General features: G+C 48.1%; 1 long non-coding RNA gene across 1 annotated transcript; it reads left to right on the plus strand.

The window, feature by feature from the left end:
* Positions 1-3,386: 3,386 nt before the first annotated feature.
* Positions 3,387-12,344, plus strand: LOC117308246 (uncharacterized). Its single transcript, XR_004522187.2, has 2 exons — positions 3,387-11,924; positions 12,018-12,344. It is a non-coding gene; the product is annotated as an uncharacterized lncRNA (long non-coding RNA).
* Positions 12,345-19,005: the final 6,661 nt, after the last annotated feature.

Below are 19,005 nucleotides of genomic sequence, written 5' to 3' on the forward strand. Positions count from 1 at the left end.
ATTTGGATTATAGTCAATAAAATTCTGCTTAACAACAAAAGCCCTAGGAGTAGGAATCTTTATCACCTCCATTTTACAGATGAGGAAACTGAGGCTCAAAGAGGTAAAGTCACTGGTTCAAGATCACAGAGAGTAAGTGGTGAGGTTGAGGCTCTGGAACCTGCGCTCTCAACTGCAGCTCTTAATGCCCTTCTCAATGCCTGGCCTGTTCAAACACTCACTAAACAGTAGCTTTTATTACTATAACATTTAACATTATTGTTGTTTAAATTTTTTATTCTATTTTAAATAATGCTTCAAAGTATATACCTTTGGGCATTTATGGCTTTTCTCTGCTTTTAAATTATTTCCCTTAGATACAATCCCAAGGATAGACTTAAGTGGGGAAAATGGGACCCAGAGTCGCCCGAAAGTGACTTTCTCAAGATCACATACAAGGAGCGGAGCGTGGAGTAGGGCCATCACGCACAGGTGTATGTGTTGTTTACTTCACAGGGGCACTGGATCCAGGGGTGAGTGGACTTCCCAGAGGAGGTCCCGTAGGAGCCAAGCCTTGGGCAGGGTTTGAATGGGCAGAGGAGTGAGGGCACTCCAAGTGAAGGCACATAGGAGGGGAGAATGAAGAAGATATGATGGTGAAATATGGGAAAGCAGTCTCAAAGGAGTGGAGAATCAGAAGAAGGGGTATATTAAGAGATAGGTGGGGCTGGATCTTTCACTCATTCCACAAATGTTTGCTAGGCTCCTACTATATGCCAGGGATTGTGAATATATCAGTGAACAAGCCCATGCAATCCCTGTACTCATGCAACAGATACTTCATTGGATGGAGGTGGTGACATAAATTGACAAGGAAATTGAGTGAAACAATTACAGATTGTGATAAATTTAAGGAAAGAACAGGTGCTAAATCCAGGAGTAATGGGATGGGGACCTATTTAAATAGAATGGCTAATGAAGGCCTCTTTGGAAAGGTAACATCTCAGTTGAGAAAGGGAAGAGACTATGTTAGGCAGAGCACACCACACGTGCAAAGGCCCTGAGATGGGTGCTTCAGAGAGGGCATTCAAAGCCAGGCAGAAGAAGGTCTTGTGGGGGTTGTAAGTTCAGAAGTCATTTCAGACAGTCTTGAGCAAAGGACATTTCCCTCCTTCCCAGGCTGATCTTTCTTCTGAGTTCAGCTGTATTTTTCCTTCTGTCCACTGGTTGACCTCACAGAGCAGTCACCCCAAAGTCATGTGTCTTCCCCAACCAGCTCCCTATCTCCAACTGTGCTTCCAGTTCTCTATACTCTCCCAGACTGTTGCCAAGCTCTTGGTTCTTCCTTCCTCATTCTCTCACTTCTATCCCTTCTTTGGCCTCCTTTCTAGACCAGGGAGGCAACAAGGTACTGTGGTGCAGTGGGTCACACACAACAAGCACTTTGGCAGCACACAGACCAGGGTTCAAATGCCAACTCTGCCATTCAGTGAACTTCACCAGGCCTTGGTTTTCCGGGAGTTATACCTTGCTGGTGTTTAGGGAGTCAGACGAAATGATGATGTTTGTGGCAGCAGGTGACACACAGTAGGTGTTTGATGAATGATAGTACCTTGCACTTTCCCTACCAATCTTGGGAACAGTCTTGTTTTCTTCATACCTTGGCTCTTCATAACTGCAAAGAAGAGAGATGGTAAAGATCTGGGGCAACCATTGACTCCCTAAGTCTCTCTCTGGAAGAACCAAATCCCGAAGTACTCCTTTATCAAAATATTTTAAACTGCTTAATTTGTAATCTTAATACCTATCATTAACTGGAGGTTTACTACATGCTGGTTGCTGTGCTAAGTGCCTTATATACTCTCTTCTCATCCTCATGACAATCCTGCAGAAGAATTTCCATTATTATCCCCATTTTATAGTTCAGGAAACTGAGCTTCAGAAAAGTGAAGTGACTGGTTTAAAATCACGTCGCTAATTAAGGCGTGAAATTGGACCTTGAGCCCATGTTTTTCCAGCACCAAAAACCCCAAAAGAAAACAATCCTGTGTGCCCAACCATTAGGCCATCCTGCCTCATAGCCTATCTGCAAAAGCAGGGGGAGCCAACATGTTTCATTTCCTGGATAACAGGAAACTTGGTGAGATGAGAGATTTTCCCAGAGTCTCATAATGGACTGGATGCTAAGCCAGGCATTGGTGGGCCTGGCCCCAGACTGCAAACTTGCCCCAGCAGAGCAAACTGGGTGCTCTGAGACCTCGGGGTGGCCCAGACCTTCCTCCCTGAACTGGAATGTCTCCACAGAGCAACAGAACCATAAACACAAGCGGCCCTTTCAACAGGACACTGGACCTGAGTCATGGAGTATTTATAGATGGGCCTCTTCTCAGCTTTGCCAGGATTTATCAAGTTCACTTGGGGTTCGAAGGGTGACAACCTGTTTGTTATCCAAGGTGTCATAGCAGGCTGTTGAGACATCCTCTAAGAACAAGGCCTGGAGTCCTGCCCATGTTTAGACTTGACCTGACCCCTCCACAGAAGACTGAGGCAACGATCCCTACCCCAGCTGTGCCACCTTCTCCCAAATAACCCCTGCGCCCGCCCCAGCACAACCACACATGCACACGCACACACAGTGAACTCATAGTCTCAAATTAAAAATGGGACAGGAATGCTGCTTCTCTCAGGAAGACCTCTTGGAGTGATCTGGGAAGTTTAAAGACCTTCCCTAGCCCTACTGCTCCTAGGGAGTGAACCTTCTCATTGGTCAGATGTCATAATAACATTGACTGAGGACCTTCTCTGTACCAGATATCATGCTAAGAGTTTTAATATTACCTTTTTTAATCCTCAAATAATTTAATAAGTTGGATATTAATTTAATATCATCTTTATAGATGAGGGAACTGAGGCTCAGAGAGGTAAAGTAACTTGCCCAAGACCACACAGCCAGTAAGTAGCAGGGCCAGGCTCAAAATCTAGGTCTTCCTTGGTTCCAGTCCAAGCTATGGGTGACCTTGGGCAAGTTACCTCCCTTCTGAGCCTCAGTTTCTTTATCTGTAAATTGGAGGCACTAAATACCTACTTCTTACAGTTGTAAGGACTGAATAAAAGTGGTACATAGTAGGCTCTCAACCGCTTATGACTACCCCCACCGTGTACCCAACAATGAGAAAATTAGCTTGTCTTAAGCTGTTTATGACCATCAGCCAGGTCACATCTGGCTCAAACTTCAGGGACTTGAATCCAGGACCCAGGCTATTCTCGTCCCCATGGCCCAACACTTTGTTTCTTTCTAAGAGCCTGAGTGACTCAGAACCCAGGGCTGGGGCAGGGGCAGCAGAAGAGGAAGTGAGGGGGTGGAGAGGGAGTTGGGGGGTTGGGGGTGGCTGTGTGCAGAGGTGAAGTGGACTGACTAGGCTCTCCCTCCTGGGATCTATGTTGGATGGTACTAACCTCGGGGCTGCCAGCAGAGGTATCAGTGCTGAGTTAACAGAGTGGCCCCTGGGGCCAGATTTAGTGGTTGAGCCCTGACCTCAGAGGGGTGGCATGGCTGCAGACACTGGGCAGAACCTACTTTTGTGGTTCCTGGTAAGCTGGGGCTCCCAAGGCTCTGAGCCCCGCAAAGAACTACAGGGTGGGTTGTTGAGTCTTCGCCAAGGGCAGCCAGCTCCTCCCTGCTGCCCTCCTTCCCCCGTCTAGTGCAGAGCCCCTTCTTGAGGTTCAGACTGGTTTGGGTTCAAGGCCCAGCTGTTCTATTTACTACCTGTGTGACCTTGGGCAAGATACTTAACCTTGGCATCCTGATCTAGAAATGAAGACAGTCATACATACCTCACAGGGCTGTGTTGATTAAGTGGAATCCCCGGGTAGGGCTGTGACCCCTTCCATTTCCCCCCTTTCCTACCACCCCTGGGGCCCATGTGGGCAGAGCTAGTTCTCCTGCCCTCCTTCTGCCCAGAGGGGCCTTAAAATGCACTCCTCAGGCCTTGACCTTGTTGTTCTGGGGCCTCACAGTGCTTCCAGAAACCCTGATCCTAAGTCCCCTCTGGCCTCCTGACCAGGGCTGAGCTCTGACAGAGGGGAGAGCCCAGCTCACTCAGCTGTAGCTCAGGTTTCCTGCTGGACCCCGTTAGAGGCCTCAGTAAGGAGCCCCAGCTCCTTGAGTTTTAATCCATAGGAACAGCAACTTTTTAACAGTAGGGATTTCTGTTCAGCCATTTTCTATGCCTGTACAACATTTTTGATATATAAGTTTATTTACGCATACATACATATTATTTTTAATAGAAAAAATCAGATTACATATATTTAGCATGTATTTTTCTGTTTGTGCTAATAATATATCACTGACATCTTTTCATATTGGTATTCCATAGAAAGCTCAATGTCATTTTTTTAATTGGATGAATATTTACGTATATATGTATTTTTATTCCATAGACAGTTGGAATGCTTATTGGGGTATGCTTTTGCTTTATTTTTTAGGAAACTTTTTCTTTAAGTAAATATACATTCTGAAAAGGGCACAATCCATAAGTGTACAGTTCAAGGCATTTTCATAAAATAGTGTACCTGCGTAACCTACACTCAGGTCAGAGACAAGATCACTACCAGTATTCCTGGAGCCTGGTTTCTGTCCCCTTCCAGCCCCCCCACTGAGGATAACACTATCTTGACTTTTTTTTTTAATTTAAGTTATTTATTTTTGGCTGTGTTGGGTTTTCGTTGCTGCGTGCAGACTTTCTCTAGTTGCAGTGAGCAGGGGCTACCCTTCGTCGCGGTGCGAGGGCTTCTCATTGCGGTGGCTTCTCTTGTTGCAGAGCATGGGCTATAGGTGTGCGGGCTTCAGTAGTTGTGGTGCGTGGGCTCAGTAGTTGTGGCTCATGGGCTCTAGAGCACAGGCTCAGTAATTGTGGCACATGGGCTTAGTTGCTCCGCGGCATGTGTGATTTTCCCGGGCCAGGTCTCGAACCCGTGTCCCCTGCGTTGGCAGGCGGATTCTTAACCACTGCACCACCAGGGAAGCCCCTATCCTGACTTTTAAAAGCTGAGATTAGTTTGGGCTGTTTTGAACCTTGTGAAGATGGAATCAGACAGTATGTATTCTTTTGTTCACCATTCTTAATGAGATTCATCTATGTCTTTACATGTGGTAATATTTGTTCATTCTCATTGCTGTATACTATTCACTATGCGACCACACAGCCATTTATTTGTTCTGTTGGTGGACATTGGGGTTGTTTCCAAGGTTTTGCTACTACAAACAATACTGCAGAAAACATCCTTGTATGTAAATAGATCTATAGATCTGAATATCTATCTATACCTATCTAGCTAACTATGTATATCTTTCTGTCATCATCTTTCTAGTTTTTTGATAAAATAGATTCCTCAGAATACAACTGCTGAGTCACATGTATAAATATATCACATTTTGATTTTGTCAAATTGCACCCCCTCCCCCAAGGTCAAGAGTAGTGGCAGGGCCCACTGCCCAACACCTTCACCAACCCTGGATACTATTAATCTTTAATTTTTGTCAACCTGATAGAGGAAAAATCAGGTTTTATTGTGGTTTTAATGAGATTTTTAAAATTAGTGAGGACCAGTGCCTTGTTTTGTTTGGTTTTGGTTTTGGGGAAGGGGCATTGGCATTTATTCTTTTGTAAGTTGCCTTTTTATAGCCTTTGCTTGTTTTTAGAACGTTAATGTATTATGGCTATTGACACGTGGGTTTCTTCTGTTTTCTCCCAACCGTCACTTGTCTCTTAATCTTTGTTTATGGAGCAACTGCAGGTTTAAATATAGTTTGTTTTCCACCTGCTTACTGTTTACGACCTGGATCATCTGAGGGTGTGTGTGGCAAACCCCAGGTTCAAGCTGGTGGGGGTGGAGAGCAGCAGGCCGGGTGGGGTGGGGAGCTGGCCCCCAAGACTCTCTGGGGTACAAGCACCAGAACATCAGTGTCAGCACTGAGCCCTGGGCCTTGAGTTTGCCGTGAGCTTCCTCCAGCCCCTTTCTGGGCCTTCCCAGTGCCGCCCTGGCCTCTCTATCAGTGAAGAGAATCTCTCGCATAGCCCAGGGGCCAGGTGGGGGTCAGGGTGGGCAGTAGAGGGAGAGAAATTTTAAAAACAAGGGCTAAGCAGCCCCAACCGTCTGAGTTCAAATCCTGAACTCTGTGAGTTCAAGTCCTGTCTTGGTCTGCTCGAGGTGCCATGACAAAATACCACAGGCTGGGGGGCTTAAAACAGTAGAAATTTATATCTCACAGTTCTGGAGGCTGGGAAGTCCAAGATCAAGGTGCTGGCAAGGGAGGTTTCATTCCGAGGCCTCTTTCCTTGGCTTGTAGATGGCTGCCACCTTGCTGTGTGCTCACCTGGCCTTTCCTCATGTGTGTGCATGAAGGGAGAGGGGAAACAGGCTCTCCTGTCTCTGAGGGCACTAGTCCCATTGGACTAGGACCCCAACTCATGACCTTATCTAACCCTAATTACCTTCCAAAGGCTTCATCTTCAAATACCATCACATTGGGGGTTAGAGCTTCAACATATGAATTTCAGGGAGACACAAACATTAAGTTCATAGCAATTGCCCCAGACTATTTCCTAGATGTGTAACCTTAGGCCTAATCGCTCTGTGACTCAATTTCCTTATCTGTAAAATGGGGATGATAACAGTATCGACCTCATGAATTAATAGATTAATTAATAGCTATAAAACACTTAGAACAGACTGTGATAACCAGCCTCCAAGATGGTCCTCGATAATTCTTGCCTCCTGGTACTCCTATCCTTGTGTGGTCCCCCCACCACTGTGCTGGGTTGATTTGTGTGACCAATAGAATACAGCGGAAATGATAGTGTGAGATGTGTGAGTCTAGGTCATCAAAGACATTGCTACTTTTTACGGACCCTCCCGAGTTGGTCCCCAACATGGGTCCTTCTGTCTGGTGTTGTTCAAGCCAATAGAATGAGACCGAGTTCGGTTCGGAAGCAATGGAAAGCTTTACTCTTTTTTTTTTTTTTAAATAAATTTATTTATTTTATTTATTTATTTTTGGCTGCATTGGGTCTTCATTGCTGCACGCGGGCTTTCTCTAGTTGCGGTGAGCGGGGGCTAGTCTTCGTTGCAGTGCGCAGGCTTGTCATTGTGGTGGCTTCTCTTGTTGCCGAGCACGGGCTCTAGGCATGCGGGCTTCAGTAGTTGTGACATGCGGGCTCTACAGCACAGGCTCAGTAGTTGTGATGCACAGGCTTAGTTGCTCCGCAGCATGTGGGATCTTCCCGGACCAGGGCTCGAACCCGTGCCCCTTGCATTGGCAGGTGGATTCTCAACCACTGCGCCACCAGGGAAACCCAAGCTTTACATTTTGATCAAAGAATGGAGAGGTGCGAGCTCCCGCAAAGGCTGTAGGCTGGGCTGCTCTATAGGGTTCTTGTCAGCAGGGGTCGGGGTGGAGTTCTTGTGGTCCGGGGCAGCTGTGCTGCTCAGGCTTCAGATCGCAGTGCCGGGCACAGTGTCTCTGCACACAGCCTGCCACCACCATCTTGAATTGTGGTGTCGTGCGCAGCACTTCTGCACATGGCCCTGCAGAGCTGATGTGTCAGCACAGCCGTTTCCCACTAGGAACTCTGGTCTGCAATGTCGAGTGCAAGACCTCTGCACATGGCACCCTGTGAGCAAGTGAAACTACACTAAGCACAAAGGAAAAAAACAGACTTTTATTACCCAGATTCTACTTTTATTCCGAAGGAATTGTTCATGGGCTTTGCTGGTAACAAATCCCTCCTCTGTCTTCTGTCCTGCTCCTCTTTCTTGAGGGGCGCTGAGGGGCAAAGAGGTTCGTCTTCTGCAACTGCTTCCCGCTGAGTTTGGGCGTCATCATAACCCTGGGAGAGGAGCAGAATTTCTCCTCAGCTGCCTTTAGATTGTCACCAGGGCTTAGCCCGGCTGTTCATGTCCCTGAGCGACCACCATTGGAAGTTTTATAGATTCTGACCTTTTGGAGACAAAGGACACCAGACAATTTGAGATGCATGGTTCAAGTATCAGCAAGAGGACAAAGGTTATTATTAAGGGGCCCAGGAAAGGTAGAAACCAAGTGACACTAGGGAGGGCCTGTTTCACCCGCTGCATATTTGCATCCAGCCAGATGAGGCTGCCTGGCCTGTCTGCCAAGTTGCTTTTTCTAGTAGCCTGTGTGCACTTTCTTCAATCAGGCCACTTGCATTAACATGAAAGCAACTTGACCTATTGGCCAGTGCACAGACCCCTCCCTGGTCAGCTAACAGATAATCTAGGGCAATTCGGTTATCTAGGACCATACCAGCCAGTGAGCCAACAGATTTTTGTATGGGGTTTAAGGGTTTGTCCTGCTTCACATGTCAAATTTTTTCTAATAAGTTGAAGTCGAGTCCAGTCTTGTTGGCCACTGTTGTACTGTGGCTGTTATGTTTTTTTTTTTTTTTTGTGGTGTGTGGGCCTCTCACTGTTGTGGCCTCTCCTGTTGCAGAGCACAGGCTCCGGACGCACAGCCTCAGCGTCCATGACTCACGGGCCCAGCTGCTCCGCGGCACGTGAGATTTTCCCGGACCGGGACATGAACCCGTGTCTCCTGCATCAGCAGGTAGACTCTCAACCACTGCGCCACCAGGGAAACCCTGCTTCTGTTTTTTTATGTTTTGTTTTTTTGGCCACGAGGCATGTGGGATCTTAGCTCCCCGACCAGGGATTGAACCCCCCACCCCCCGCATTGGAATGCAAAGTCTTAACCACCAGACCGCCAGGGAAGTCCCCCGACTGTAAACTTAATTAAAGTTTGGATCTGGTCCCACAGTTCTTAGGTTGACATACCCCCTCTAAGCATTGAGATGCCCAGCCCCACGTTGAGTTGGGGGGCTTGCCCAAGAACATGTATCCTCTTCGTAAGTGCACCAGCCCTGTGTCATCGGTTTGGATCTTTGAAGGGTCAGTGCTCTGGTTTTTCATCCATGTAAGTATATCCAGGGTCCTATTAGGGCACCCAGGTACCAAACTCGACACGTTTCCCTCGTTGGACTGCCTGAATCACGTAATTGTTGGTGCTATTGACCCCTAAGTGTCACAGCCGGGACCAGCTGCGACTTCAACTTGTTAACAGTTTACCGCCTGCTGGGAAGAGGGTGCTATTTAATGCTTCCTCCTTGGTTATTGGGGTTCCTCTTAAATATGTCTGACGGTCCTTTCCTGTTTCAGGTTGGGCGTGACAGATCCAACAATCAGTGAAGTTCCATCCTTCCTGAGTATCTCTGATCATGTTATAGAAGGAAGTTTTTTGCCATGGAGCGACAGTGGGGAGGACATTTTAATTCCCAAAATGGGAAGTATAAATTGGAAGTATAGGGCCCTCATTTTGCAAGCACTGGGGTAAGTGTGTCTGCGGAGGGAGGGGCAAAGAAGACTCAGCACGATGGCAGCAATCACCAGGGTATCTTGTGTGCTGCCGCTTTTCCAGGTTTTTAGGTTCACCCAGTCTCCTGGCTGGAAGGAGTGTAGGGCCAGGTCAGTGGATGCAGGAAGCACCTGGTTACCTTATTCGTTGACAACTTTCATGGTTTCTCCTACCTGGAGGGCATACTTGAGTTGTTCCATTTCATGGGGGCTAAGGTGTCCCTTCTCTCGGGCTTGGGAATGGGTCTACCAGACAAGAATTCAAATGCACTTAACTTTAAACTTATCTCTTGGGGCAAACTGAATGCAGAGCAGGGCGATCAATAGCAACTTAACCCAATTTTCTTAGGTTTCCTGACATAGCTTGACTAGGGCCCATTTCAAGCTTTGATTGATCTCTCTACTTTCCCTAGTGATTAGGGCCTCCAGGCTGAGTGCAAGGTCCATTTTATGCCCAAGTCACCCATTATCCCCTTCATCACTTGAGGCGCGAATGCTGGACCGTTATTGTTTTGTCCAGGGACGTTTGTCCTCAGCCATTAACATTATCATCTTGTGCCCTTTGTCTAAGGGAATACCAGTCTCCAATTTGCCTCCCATTAGGTGGATAGTAGCCCATGATTTGTGTAAAATATCTCTTCCTAGCAAGGGTATAGGGCATTTGGGGACACACGGGAAAGAATGGTGGGTGAGCATGTGTTCGTCCAATTTACATTCTAATGGCTTTATGAATGCCCATTCTTGGGGCTTCCCTGAACCATTTTACATTTTACCCCCATCATTTTACAAGTCTTGTGACCAGTTTTGCCTGATCTGGGGTTCAGAACCGAGTAAGTGTCAACTAAGACTTCAATAGGCTTTCCCTGCTATGTGCAGTGTCAGCGGGGCTCCTCGGGGGTCAATTGGAACGCCAGCTTAGGAGCCCCCTGGCCTGTCTTTCTTCATCTATTTGGACCATCTGCCTTTGAGGGTAGTGGCCAGAATCTGCCATTTCTGCCCCCTATCAGGGGTGGCAAGGACATTCTCTCTTCCAGGGTCCCTCTTTTTTACATATGGCACGCTGATTGGGTCCTAGTTTCCTTGGCTTGAGATAGCCCCCTTGGTAGGGGCCAGGGGTCACTTACTGGAGTTGAGAGTCTCTGTGGGCAGTTAGTCCAGATTCCTGTACTGACCAGTTGACATTGGAGGGTAATAACCAGTAGGTGGGCTTGACTCTGGGCCTTTTTATCCTCTGACTTGTCTTCCTCTATAGCTCTGCTATCTTTGGCGAGTGGTTCATAGGGCTCCCCAGCCCACTTCAGAGAAAATAGCACTGACCATAAGAGGCCAAGTTACCGCTCACGTACCTACTTTGGGATCCTTTTGCACTCAGGTGTCCCTGGAGCCTTTTCCTGAACTTGGATTGAGTGTCCTTGTTCCATTTTGTCAGGCATCCTCATTACCTGGGCCTTTTCCCAGTCTCACCTCTTGGCTCACAGGGCTGGCCACTTTCCTTTACCAAACTGAAATGACTATGGAGAATGCTACTGTTGACCCCTGGAGGCCGACGAGGAGAACAAAAAGCCCTGGTGTGGCCACACTGCCTTGTACAGGGGCCAAGAGGAGCACTACTGGTGAGACAGTGGGAAGACTGCTGTAGCTCCCCCTGGTCCACAGGTCCCCAACATTCCCCGGGTGTCTGGTACGGAGAAAAAACCAGTCAGAGGCAGTGGGCAGACATGCACGAGTTTCAGTCTCCAATCCCCAGTGATGCCACAGTGTGATCCCCTCAAGGGGGCGCAGTCCAGATGACTCAGTGCTGTGCTGTGTGTGCACCACACCCGGTATCAGTGTGCTGGGCAGAGTTACACCGAATTTGACTGAAGCCTGCTGCAGTTCTACCCTGTCAGAGTGAACTCAAAGATCAGAGTCAATCATTCTCAGGTGAACCTCCCAAAGCCTCCGCCATCCTCTTGCTGGAGCCAGGGCAAATTCAGAGCCTTGTGGGTAGGTGCAGGTTAAAAGGGCACGGAGTGCCCCATCCTGGATGCCAAAATTTTGTTACTGACCGTCCCAAGTTGGTCCCTAACAAGGTTCGTTCAGCCCCAATGTAGTTCAAGCCAATAGAACGAGTTTGGTTCAGAAGTAAATGAAAGCTTTATTCTTTAATTGAGGAATAGAGAGGTGTGAGCTCATGTTCTAGAGCACACGCTCTCCTCAAAAGGCCATTAGCAGGGCTGCTTTACAGGGTTCTTGTCCGCAGGGAGTAGGGGCAGAGCTCTTGTGGAAGAGGCGCAGCTGTGCTGCTCACAGGTCCAGATCACAGTGCTGGGCGCAGCACCCCTGCACATGGCCCACCACTACCATCTTGAATTGCAGTGTCGTGTGCAGCGCTTCGAGCCCATCGAGCTGAAGTGTTGAGCGCAGCCATTTTGCACTAGGAGCTTTGGTCTGAAGTGCCAGGTGCAAGGCGTCTGCGTGCGGTACCGTATGAGCAAGTGAAACTAGACTAAACACAAAGGGAGAAGAAAAAGGTTAGACACTATTTTATTACCCAGATTCAATTTGTATTTCCTGGGAATTGTTAATGGGCTTTGCTGGGGGCAACTTCTGTCTTGCTCTTTTAGGTCAATCTCTCTGCGGGGGAAGCCAGACACCATGCTACGAGGATGCTCAAGCAGCCCTGGGGAGAGATACAATTGCTGGGGAACTGACACCTCCCACAAACTTGCCAACCATGTGAATAAGCCATCTTGGAAGTGGATCCTCCAGCTCCAGTCAAGCCTTAAGATAAACTGAACTGTACCCCCAGCCAACATCTTCACTACAACCTCATTAGAGACAATGAGCTGGAACCACATGACGATAGTACTGACCTCAGAAGTTAATAAAGAGCTGCTCTGGAATTCCTGACCCACAGAAACTGTGTGAGATAATAAATGTTTATTATTGTTTTAAGTTGCTAAGTTTTGTGAAAATAAGTTGTGCAGCAACAGGTAACACACAGACCATGCATGGGGTCATCTGTAGTAACTGTTCAGTGAGTGCCAACCAGTATCAGTCTCCTGACAGAAAATATTGGCAACAACGTTTGCTGAGTGTCTGTCACTTGCCAGATATGTGCCATGTGCCTGGGCAAATTGAGTCCCTCCTCTGCACCATGAATTTTCAGCAAGGGGTAGAGTGTTGGCAGCAGTCACCCAGAACCCTAGACTTTCCAGGCTGGAAAGACCCAGAGATATCTTTACTCTACCTAGCTCTCATTTTACAGATGAGAAAACTGAGGCACAGAGTTAAATAATCCGCTCAAAGTAACAGAACTGAAACGTAGAGGAGCCTAAACTTGAACCCAGATCCATTAGTGCCTGGCAGCCTCTTCCTTGTTGCTCTGCACTCTCGGGGCCTTATAGTAAGGGTTTATTGCATCTCATTGTTTATAAAGCACTTTTGATACTTTAGTTCAGGATCATTTATGTAGCGCCCCCTCCAGACCTTATCTGCAACGCATGTTCCCTGTCGCTGGGGCAGTCCCTTTCTCTAAACGCCATCCACTCCCCAGAGCCCTTGTAGCTGCCCCCAGTGGTCATCTGGATCTGGGCATAGGGGGAAGAGGCCTATAGGGCTTCCAGCCCTGAGTGGTGAGATCCTGAGATGCTCTGCTGCCCTTCCAGGCCCAGTGGGCTTTGCCCTGGCACCCGGGGCACTGCATCATGAGCTAGACCCCATGGACCTGCCTCTGGCAACTGCTCTGGCTTTAGTCTTTGTATCCAGTGACCTATCTGTTTGATCCTGTGATTTGGGATGATTCTTCAGTGAGGATGACATCAAAGCATGTGACAGGGATCTCAAACCATAAGAAAAACAGTGCCCATCCCACACCCTTTCTGAGGGTACTCCAGGAACGAAGGAGGCTCAAGGGGAAATCCAGAGGAACAGGCGGGGCAGGCCCAGCCCTCCAGGGAAGGTCATGGGGGCTGCAGGGAGAACAGCACACACCACACCCGTGGAAAGGATCTGCTCTATGACGCACCAAGAAAACATCTAAGCAAGCCGGAGCTATGTGGACATGAAAGGGGAGGTGGAGGGTGGTTCCTTCCCAGCATCACTGCCCCCGGGCCTTCCATCCTGGGAAGAGTTCCTCTGAGAACCCTGCCACTGGGGAGGGGCAAAGACCTTCAGGGATCATCTCTTATGCTCGCTCCACTTGGCAGATGAAGACACTGGAGGTGGGTGTGGCTTACTGGGCATCACATTGCTTGTCTCTGACAAAGCTGGACATGGAGCCCAGGTGTCTGGGCCCCAGGCCAGGGTTCTCTGCCCCAACCAAGAGGCCTCAAAATCTCAGGTTTCTGAAAAGTCCCCTCTCCAGTGACAATCAAAAAGAGCACAGACTTTGGGGTTAAATTGGCCTATTCCAGATCTGCCAACACTAGCTGTGGGACTTGGGGCAACTCCATATGCCAAGCTGTGCCTCAGTTTCCTCATCTGTAAAATGGCGATAAGTATGACCTACTCGTGGTTGTGACTAGGACTGAATGAAATAGTGCCATGGAGCTCTGAGTAGATGCCCAGCCCCTTGGGAGAACTGAATCAGTCAAAAATAGTGTTAGAATTGCTATCACCTTCCATCTTTACCTTCTCCTTGTCAGGCCCAAACCATTCTCCCTGCTGCTTTGCCTGATGGCTACTCAGCTGGGACCCCCCTCTGGCACTAAATCTCCTCCTACTAGTAACAGACTTTGGGGGCAGTCCCAAATGAGAAGTCTGTCTCTTAGCTGGGTGACTTTCCATAAATCACTTAACCTCTCTGAACTTCAGTTCCTGATATGTCAAAAAGAGAATCATAATAGCCATGATCATTCTCGGACAAATCAGTGGCATAAAGAATGGTAGGGAAGGGGATTGTTATAGATTAAAAGAGATTAATGAGAAAAAAACCCAGCAAAATGCTACGTGTAAGACCTTATTTGGATCTGATTTGACGAATTAACTAAAAAGACACTTGAGGGCTTCCCTCGTGGCGCAGTGGTTAAGAATCTGCCTGCCAGTGCAGGGGACACAGGTTTGAGGGAAGATCCCAAATGCCGCGTCCGGGAAGATCCCAAATGCCGCGGAGCGATTAAGCCCGTGCGCCACAACTATTGGGCCTGCTCTCTAGAGACTGTGAGCCACAACTACTGAGCCCACGTACTACAACTGCTGAAGCCTGTGAGCCTAGAGCCCGTGCTCCGCAACAAGACACTGCCATGAGAAGCCCACACACTGCAACGAAGAGTAGCCTCCGCTCGCTGCAACTAGAGAAAGCCCGCGTGCAGCAGCGAAGACCCAATGCAGCCAAAAATAAATAAAATTTATTTTAAAAAAAGACATTCGAGACAATCAGCAGCCTCTGAGAGTGGTCTGGGATTTAGATAATATTAAGTCAGTTTTGTTATTTTTGCTATGATAATGGCATGTGATTATGTAAAAAAAATCCTTATCAGTTAGAAATGCTTACCAAAGTACTTATGGATGACATGACTCGATGACTAAGATTGGCTTTAAAATATTCTAGAAAATAGAAGTTTGTTGGGGTATAGATGAAGTAAGACTGGGGACATGTTGAAAAGAATTGAATCTGGGTTTGGTCCCATGAGTTCATTATAGCATTCTCTCTACTTTTCTATGTTTGGGATTCTCATTAATAAACAGTAAAAATGAAGATGCGTGGGGACTTGCAAAGAGCGAAGCAGTAAAATGTGGTAGTTAAGCGCTCTGGGCTCAGATGCGCCACTGATATTCCATGTTTGTCTTCGTCTGTCAGTCCATAGCTTCACAGCATGTTCTAAGAACTGGTAAGGATACCGTTTTATAACTTCCTGCTTCTGAAGCTGGCTCTGCCACTCACTGGCTGGGGGACTTTGGCCAAGTGACTTAACTGCCCTGAGCCTCTATAACTCAGCTGCAAAACAGGGAAAATCATGATCCCTGCCTCACTGAGTTATTTTGAAGACTGAACAAGAGGGAAGGATGGAAGGACTTCCCTGGCAGTCCAGCAGTTAAGACTGGACACTTTCACTGCAGGGGGCACGGGTTCGATCCCTGGTCGGGGAACTAAGATCCCTGCATGCCGAACGGCCTGGCCAAAAAGTAAAAAAAAAAAAAAAAAAAAGAAAGAAAGCGGGATGGATGGAAAGGGCTTAGTACAGTGCCCGGCATGCAATAAGCACTAAATAAATGTTTCAGTGTGAGGAGCACAGGTTTAGGAGTCAGGCTACCTTGGATGTGAACCCCAGCTCAGCTCTCCTACTTGCGGCTGTGTGACTCTGGCCAAGCCAATTAACTCTCTGAATCTCATTTCTTCCTGGGAAAAACAAAGATCAAAATATCTCTCTTGCAGGGCTGTTGTGAAGATTAAATGACAAGACATGTTTTGCTGCCCAGCATGGCCTATGTGAGAATTTCCTTTTCTCACCCCTTGACTTTCAACAGTGCTGGCCTTGCCAGCTCCCAGGCTGGAGTCGATCCCACTGTCTATTTGCGTGGCTTTTGCACCTGAACTGCCAAGTGTGGCTAGAGAAAGTCAACAGAGCCACGTGAATGGCTCCTCTGAAATGGCAAATCCGTGTTGACAGACATCAGTGAGGCTCTTCTGCCCACAGACAGTTCTTCCACCCCTCTCTAGGGCACTTCCTCCTATGCTTCACACACTCAGGCTCCTCTTCTCCCAGCCTCAGCCTCAGAAGGTGACCTCAACTCTCTCTTGACTGACGGAGGTTATCAACATGAGCACATTTCTCTCCATCTCCCAACACCGCTAATTCTAACCTCCATCCTTTCCTCTCTCTCATCCTCCCAACTCAAAGGTAGGAGTGTCCCTCTCCTTCCCAAGGCTTTAGGATTTATGCCATCAACCCCAACACCCAGCTGCACTGTCTGTACCATCTCAGCTAAGAAAAAAACTCGCTCAACTACCTCAATCTCCCCCAAGTCTGACAGTAACCCTGCTGCTTCTATGTTTAATTTGCTCATTCACTCATCCACCCATTTAAGAAACATTTCTTTGTGCCTACTACGTGCCAGGTGCTGGAGGTACAGAGACAAATAGAGACGGTCTTTGCCCTCAGTCTTCTAAGCCCAGAGGGAGAGCCAGACTCACAGCTGGCAAGATGACAAGTGAGATGTAAAGGTGGACCCAAGTTTGATGCAGAGATTGACTGGATGTGCAGGAAGGAGGAAGGAGGAGCCCCAGGATGGCTCTCAGCTTTCTGGTCTGTGCAAATGGCTGGATGGGAGTGCTGTCCACCGAGACATGAGACAAGGAAAACGGAAGCAGGAGCTTGGTTGGGGGGGAGGCGGGGAGGAGATGGTGTGTTGTGTTTGGGGTATGATGAGTTTGAGGTGCTATGGGGACATCCCAGTGGAGATCTCCAACACGTCTTCAGCTTAAGGAAGAGAGGGGTCTGAACTGGAATTAGAGATTTGAGAATCATTGGCATAGAAGAGTTGGAATCATGAATGGATATAGAGTGCTCTCTGCTGCAAGTAACAGATTTAATTACACTGTCCTGACATGTGTTATCTCACATTTTAGAGGGCACTTCTGGGGGTGGGTAGACTGGCAGCACAATGACGGCATCAATGACCCCAGTGCTTTCTGTAGTTCGTCTTTGCCATTCTAGGGAGTTGATTTCCTTTTCAGACTTGCCCCTTCTTGATTGCAAGATCGCTGCCTCACCCCCTCATAACCTCATTCAAAGGCAAGAACGAAGCTTTCTTCTTGCACTTTACTTTTTATCAGGGAGGAAATCCTTTATCTTTAGCCCACCTACACTAGCCCTTGGATCTCCTTGACCATAACTATGCCACTTAGGCAAAAGAGAATGGGATTCCACGATAGGCTGAAGCCTTCGTCTCCTGTGGCAGTGAAAAGGTCCTCCTTCCTGGAGAACGGTGCTACCTTACGCCTGAACAAAACTGAGCAAGGAGGAAAAGATGGCCTCTTTTCAACTCTCATCCTCCTCCAGCCCCTGGCTGGCCTGGCAGTGTTGACCTACAGTTCAGTAGAGACTTGAAGAGCTTGGACTCCTGAGTCAAGCATATCTGGGTTTTGTCCTAGGGCCCCTTCTTACAACCTGCGTGACTTCATACAAGTTATTTTACTTACGTTGCTGGCTATTGAGATGATGAAATGAAATAATGTGTATGAATTGCTTAGCCCAGTGCCCAGCATATAGTAGGTGCTCAGCTAAGACCAGCCATTGACATTTTGGGAGGACTACCCTCTCCTTGAAATTGCCCACTCCTTGTCCTCTAGGCCCCCTCCTCTTTCTGTGACTGATTGCCCTTCTTCTTCTCCTCCCCGTTCCCCTTCCTAAGTTTGGCTCTTACGCCTTCACTACTCACTAGCTCTCGTCTCAGGGCTCCAACCGTCAACTCCTCTCCAGGCTGAGGCCATCAAACCCACCCTCCTGCTGCCCCTCTTTCGTGAGATCATGGACACTCCTCCTGTAGGTTCTACAGCCTGTTAGGCTCATCCTGAGGCCTGATGTTACTGCTCCCACTCTTGCCCCAGCACCTTATACCAATGTCCCTTTGCATGACATTCTACCTTAAAGACAGCCGTTGGAACTGCTCTAATGACTTCTACCTGCTGACATGGACGACGGTCAAGAAGGACGTGGAGAAAAATTTAAATTTGTGCAGAGAGCAGACAGGAACATCTGGATAATGTCTAAGTGGTTAGGTAGGGCTTCGTGGCACTACGTGATATTTATTTCTGTCTGTCTCCCTCCCTAGGCTGTGAGTATCTCAGGGCAGGGAAAAGGATTACTCATTTATCTATCACCTTGGTACCTGATGTATAGTTAGTACTCAGAAAATGTCTGATGAATGAATAAGATTCCTGGCTTTGCCACTTACTTTCCAAATGACTTTGAATAAGGTCCTTTCTTTCTTAGACCTCAGTGTCAAAATCTATAAAATGAGGGAACTAGGCTCTGTCTCAAGGGAGCCCTTTCAGTATTAAAGTGGAATTAGGGACTTTCCTGGCGGTCCAGTGGTTAAGACTTCATGCTTCCACTGCAGGGGGTACGGGTTCAATCCCTGGTTTGGGAACTAAGATCTCGCATGCGGTGTGGCCAAAAAGAAAAAAGTGGAATTAGTGGTGGAAGGATGGAGGGATGGGCTAGCCTGAGTGTGTGGGGTTGGGGGTGGGGGTGGGGGGCGGGGATGGGGCGGGACCAAGGTCTTTAGCAACATGCTGTGCTGGGGATGGGCCTCATCTGGGGACAGACCTGATTTAGGTCAGTGAGAGGGCACCGGCTATTAACCCCACAAATCCCAGTGGCCCACTCCCTCCTTACCAGCCTACCGTGGGAGGAGACTAATTTTTGGAGGAAACTCCGGGTACCCAGTCCTGCCCCAAGCCTGTCCACGAACAAGCTGTTCTTGTTTACGACCCCCGTCCCAAGGGAACAGCGATTGCTCATCCTTACATGTGATTTGAGAGGCTGGTCTTTCGGGCCTGGAGGAAACTCAAGCCTCGCCAGCCGCTTGGCGTTGGAATTCTCAGCTGGTCCCTTCCTGGGGCTCATGTGACCAGGGTCCAGCTATAAATATCAGAGGGGCCACAGA

This window comes from Tursiops truncatus, chromosome 1, assembly GCF_011762595.2.
Source record: "Tursiops truncatus isolate mTurTru1 chromosome 1, mTurTru1.mat.Y, whole genome shotgun sequence".
Lineage (NCBI taxonomy): Eukaryota > Metazoa > Chordata > Mammalia > Artiodactyla > Delphinidae > Tursiops > Tursiops truncatus.